The sequence below is a fragment of the Pollicipes pollicipes genome, unplaced genomic scaffold (assembly GCF_011947565.3).
Source record: "Pollicipes pollicipes isolate AB1234 unplaced genomic scaffold, Ppol_2.1 Scaffold_3087;HRSCAF=3621_pilon_pilon_pilon, whole genome shotgun sequence".
In the NCBI taxonomy this organism is placed as follows: Eukaryota; Metazoa; Arthropoda; class Thecostraca; order Pollicipedomorpha; family Pollicipedidae; genus Pollicipes; species Pollicipes pollicipes.
The window spans coordinates 28,853,154-28,859,199 of NW_023596225.1; the positions used below are offsets into that span (position 1 = coordinate 28,853,154).

A 6,046-nucleotide genomic window follows, 5' to 3' on the forward strand; every position below is an offset into this window, starting at 1 on the left:
AACCGGTTCAGCCTTCCAGCAAATGAATTCAAACCAATTGAACATGTGGAGATAACAACATGGAGTGGACAAGAAGTTAAAAAGCACGCCTTTCAAAAAAGAATCCCTTTGTAGATCATCCACCGAGTTTGTCGTGCTTCCCCTTCTTAACTCATCCCCCTTCCCACCCCGACGTCTCTGTCGACGCTAAAATATACTATTTGGAGCTGCGGGGTATCGATCCCCGTGCCTCTCACATGCCTAAGCGAGCGCTCTACCACTTAAGCTACAGCCCCGGTGGTTTTGAGAAATGACGTCAAAAGTTGGGACGTCATGGCTAACCGAAAAATCAGATTTGACTTGAGTTGGACACGCTCCCGAAGACCTTGTCATGTCGAGGTCAGTCGGTCGGTTCCTGTCTCTCGACTGGCCGGCTCATCAGGAGCGATCTGCTGTTTCCGTGGTGTAGTGGTCATCACATCCGCCTAACAGGTGGAAGGAGCCCGGTTCAGCCTCTGGCGGAACCATCGTTTAGTCCGTAGAAACGTTTCGGTTGTGGTGTAAGGTTCACATAAAGTTACTTTGCAGTAGACAATTAGGAAAGGATGAAATCGACGCTTCCAATCACGTTTTGTGCCACGTTATGCAAAAAGTCTGCATGAATATTGGTCAGTACTGAAATAACGCGTGCAATCGATTAACCTAAGAAAAGTGCCACAATCCAACATTTGAATAAAAGTAAACAACTAACACTCACGGGAAAACATGCAAGGTCACGACGAGAAAGGGTCAAAACACGAGCAAAAGTGATATTCGCTTCAGTAGATAATTCCAGTGCTGCTTCCGCCACCTCTCGGCAAGCTGAAGTAAGAATGACTCCATCAAGGCGGTAGGACATCGCACATGGCACGGGCTTCACTTGAATTAATTTAGTATTGCTCTTCATTTAAAGCATTTAAAGCATTCAAAGCATTTAAGGCACTCTCCAAATTTGCAGCAAATAGACAGCAACCAATGAATAACTGGCAGAATTTGTTGAGGGGCGTGTCATCCTTTCCGCGGGGTAACCGAAAAAGCCATTTTAAAGATAATGCGGTGTATTTCACAGCCCTCGCCTTCTGGAAACCCAGTCATCTCCAATTTCTGGGCTACATCCCTGCGAAAGTAGAAAGACTTTGGAAGGGAGGTTTCAAGGCAACCTTGGTATTTATGACCCTGTAATAACGCCAACCAAATGTTGTCATTCCATAACCAATGCAGCAATCAAAATAAAAAACATGACGTGATCAAGTCACCCATATCTGGCGTATATGAGCACGATTTCCAGATATGACGGCCGTCAGTTGGCTCTCAATCAATGCTGTGCTGGTTATGATGGCGTAAATAAACCATGATGTCGAGGATCATATTTACTAAAAGGAAAAATTGTGTTGTTTAGAGCAGTCTTTTCTACCTTAAAAGATACAAATAATTACAAGTGTGCTTGTTTCATCTTGCCTGATGCTTACTTAAATATATTCTATTGTGAAACAATGCATGCCATATAAGATCCAAAATTCACCACCTGGAGCTGCGGGGTATCGATCCCCTCCCACATGCTAAGCGATCGCTCTACCACTTGAGCAACAGCCCCGTGGTTCTCAAATATGATGTCAATAGTTTGGACGCCATGGCCGACCGACTGGCTAGCCTTCACTTTAGGTTGACCCACTATAAAAGAGCTGGTCATGTCGAGGTCAGTAGGTCGGCTCCTGTTTCACGACCGACCGGGTCATCAGCAAGCACCAGCCGTTTCCGTGGTGTAGTGGTTATCACATCCGCCTAACACGCGGAAGGCCCCCGGTTCGATCCCGGGCGGAAACATCGTTTAGTTTGTAGGAACGCTACGGTTGTTGCGTAAGGACAAAATTAAGTCAAATGACAATATAAATGCTAGGTTGGGATGAAATCGCCCGTTCCTTTAGTACGCTTTGTGCTACATACCGCAAAATGTTAGACATCACATCATCACAGATCATCATCACAGAAATGATCATCACAGAAATAACACGTTTAATCGATAACCTAAGAATAGTGCGATAATCGAGCATGTGAATAAAAGAAGCCAACTTAGACTCACCGACAAATTTTCAAGAACACCACGACAATGGCCAAAAACGCAAGCAATGACGACATTTACTTCAGCAAACACGTGAAGCACTGCTACCGCCACCTCTCGGCAAGTTGAAGTAAGAATGTTTCCATGAAGACGGTAAGACGTCGCACACGGGGAGGCCCTACCTAACACGCGGGAGGCCCCGTTCGATCTCGGGCGGAAATATCGTTTAGCTTGTAGAAACGTCACTGTTGCCGTGAAAGACGCACATGATATCAGCCAACAATGGAAAAATAAGGTCAGAACGCAATCGCCAGTTTGCCTCATGGCTGCGGCATAGACATATAGGATGGCAATGGAATAACGAAAAGCCATTTGCAAAAGTATACTGGGTCAAAATTCAAACGACATATAATTCAATACCTTCCAGTCTCGAAAGGCCGGGTAAGTGTGAAGCAGCATGGTAGCCTTAAGCTGATGAGCATTACAGACAAACGTCCCACCATCCCCGCACAGAAACGTCTGCACATCTTCACCAGCGTGAGGATGGGAAACTGAAGGGTTTAGGTCTTAAGAAGGGCAAGATCCTAGGCCTACCTAGGTTGGTAATTTTTATATGTTATGCGAGACCATTTTTATAATACTATACCCCATGCAGCAATAACATTATGTTACAATGCACAGCGACAATGGGCAATATATACGTGCAATGTATATGCGGAACCGATATCACCATTAATTTCCTATTTCGTGAACATAACGTGACATGAATTCCCACGTTTGCACCCTAATCTCTGGATGCCAGATGCCTCTCGTCATATAAGTTCGGCTTTAACTAGGTCAGATTGTCTACGGGATATACAACCTTGACAAGGAGCAGACAAAGATATAATATTCCGTCATCCTCACCGAGGCATGTATGAGAGAAAACCTGGCGCCAACATTCACAAATATATATCATGCATCTAAGCTGTTTATGCAGGAGCGTCAAAACATACACTTCCCGAAGCAAGGGGGCTTAGACCCCAGTACTTAAGCTCAAGCTAATGTGCATTGCTGGTGATCGCATGAAGTCCAATGGAGACAGGTCGGGCGAGTACTGAACGGTTGTTTGGACCTTCCTATGGGCTTGTGGGAGTTCATTCTTCCGGATGGATTGGAGTGATGTAAATTTCTCCTGCTGATGGTAGTCTGAGATACCTCATCCGTCAACTTGCAACTGCTAAAGATGCTCCAGGTGGTCCATTGGCGCTACAGGCAGCATAACGTCTGAACCTGCTACAGTTGGTCGGTGGTCCTGTCCTTCTGGTCGATGGTGATGTGGTCCATCTCAAGTTGAAATGCGTCATGGGCTCTTGAAGGTTCGCTAGATTTTCAAGGGGGCTTTGTCCTTAAGGCTAGTCCACAACATGAAGTCCAGTGGCAAAAGATCGGCGAGTGCGAAGTCACTGCATGGTAGCCTTAAGCTAATGGACATTCCAGGGAAATGTCCCTCCAACCAATTCAGCGAATCCCGTGCCATGTGCGATGTCATACCGTCTTCATGGAGCCATTCTTACTTCAGCTGCCGAGAGGCAACGGTAGCAGTAGTGGAAGTGTTTGCCGAAGCGAATATCACTTTTGCTTGAGTTTTGGCCCTTCCTCGTCGTGGCCTTACATATTTTCCCGTGGGTGTTAGTTGTTTACAATTATTCACATGTTGGGTTGTGACACTATTCTTAGGTTAATCGAACACACGTGTTATTTCTGAACTGACCGATAGCTATGCAGACCTTCTTGCATAACGTAGCAAAAAACGTGATTGAAAGGGTCTACTTCATCCTTTCCTCATTGTCTTCTGCACAGTAACTTTATGTGAGCCTACACCACAACCGTAACGGTTCTACGGACTAAACGATGTTTCCGCCAGAGATTGAACCGGCCCTTTCCACCTCTTAGGCGGATGTGATAACCACTACATCACGGAAGCAGGTGATCGCCCCTGATGAGCCGGCCAATCGGGAGACAGGAACCAACCGACTGACATCGATATGACCAGTCCTTTGGGAGAGTGTCCACCTCAAGTCAAACCTGATTATTCGGTCAGCCATGACGTCCCAACTATTGACGTCATGTTTGAAAACCACTGGGGCTGTAGCTCAAGTGGTAGAGCGCTCGCTTAGCATGTGAGAGGCACGGGGATCGATACCCCGCAGCTCCAAATAGTGCGTTTTAGCGTTAGCATGTGGACAGAGACGTCGGGGTAGGGAGGGTGATAAGTTGAGAAAGGTAAGCACAACAAACTCTGCGGGTGACCTACAGAGGGGTGCTTTTTTGAACGCCATGCTGTTTTGAACCTCTAGTCCACTCCACGCCAGGTTATTTCCACTTTTTCAATTGGTCCGAGTGCATTCGCTGGAAGGCTGAAGTCGTTTAAGTTTTTGTCATGAAAAATGCCATCAGAAATGTTTCTGTCAAAAAGATGCGGAAAACGGACTGCACGGGAGATATATTTGCCCCCTTTGACAAACGGCAAGGAGCCTGTTACCCGCTCGCCTACCCTGGGCACCTCTCCAGTGGTGTGTGAAAGCCTAAAGGTACGACTTGGAGCTGCGGGGTATCGATCCCCGTACCTCTCACATGCTAAGCGAGCGCTCTACCACTTGAGCTACAGCCCAGGTGGCTCTCAAAAATGCCGTCAATAGCTGGGACGCCGTGGCTGACCGACTGGTCAGCCTGCACTTGAGGTGGACCCACTACACAAGAGTATGTCGAGTCCTACATACATGTCGAGTTCAGTCGGTCGGCTCCTGTCTCCCGACTGGCCGGCTCATTAGGAAGCATCAGCTGTGTCCGAGTTGTAGCGTTTATTACAACCGGCTGACATACGGAGGGCCCCCGGCTCAATCGTGGGAGGAAGCAGCCTTTGGCATGTTGAACTGCTGCTGTGGTTATTGGGCAAGTTCTGTACCAAGTTAGCCAACAGCAGGCATATTGTATTACCATGTTACTAGCCGTGTGCCCAATGGGCAGTTGGCGTGATCTGGAACAACAATCGGGAGGTGGAAAGTTAAGGGGCATTGCGAAATGACAAACAAGTTAACTGTCAGGCAGTCAAGCAGGATAAAAGCTGAACGCGCACGGACAAAACTGAGCTGAGTCACGTGCCAAGAGGCAAAAAAGAATGCAAGTAAGTTCCGAAAAGTCACCTGAGCTAGAATTCAAAGGAGACAGAAGTCGCCTGGACATATGCGATGATATACAACAATTTCCCTCCCAAAGTGAATGAACGCCCGTTGTTCCATCATGGGGACGGGACTATATGTCCAATCAAACCGGTTGACAGCCCCATGCTCTGAGCCTTGTGCACCGAATGACATGAAACCTTCTGCATTCGGTGCCATTTGGTTGATGACTTATTCTTTCCAGACAGTGGTGACCTTATGTTCGGTGAAAGATTACCAAAAATATAAAAACGGAAAAATATATTTCCAGACCGCCCATGCTCCGAGTCTTTGGCACTGGTGATGAAACCTTCACGAAATGATGTGCGATAGTTGATATCCTATTCTTCCCACAATATGGTGATCTTGGGATAAGTCAAGGGTACCGAAATTCGGCACAAACCACAAAGCTGGCTGCAGACAACCCCATGCTCCAAGCCTATGGCGCCGAACACCACGAAGCCGTCACCGTTCGATGCGCCATAGTCGATATACCATCCTTTCCAGAATGTGGAATTCGTGTCCGGTCAAAGGTCACCCAAAATAGCCAAAATCATCAAATTTATTGCAGGATCACCAAAATATATATTTGGCCTTAAACCTTTTGATTTGACTCAAGATCACCATGTTAAGGAAAGAATAAAATATCGACTGTGGCGAGTCGATTAGTGAAGATTGTGTGGTGATCGGTGCCAAAGGCTCTGAGCATATGGTTGTCTCCAGCCTATTTCGGTTTTTTTCCGCTTTTAGTGATCTATGACCTGACTCA

The 6,046-nt window shown here is 46.7% G+C and overlaps 1 non-coding gene across 1 annotated transcript; it reads left to right on the plus strand.

Moving 5' to 3' along the window:
- Positions 1-1,769: 1,769 nt before the first annotated feature.
- TRNAV-AAC (transfer RNA valine (anticodon AAC)) lies at positions 1,770-1,842 on the plus strand. The gene has a single exon. It is a non-coding gene; the product is annotated as a tRNA-Val (tRNA).
- Positions 1,843-6,046: the final 4,204 nt, after the last annotated feature.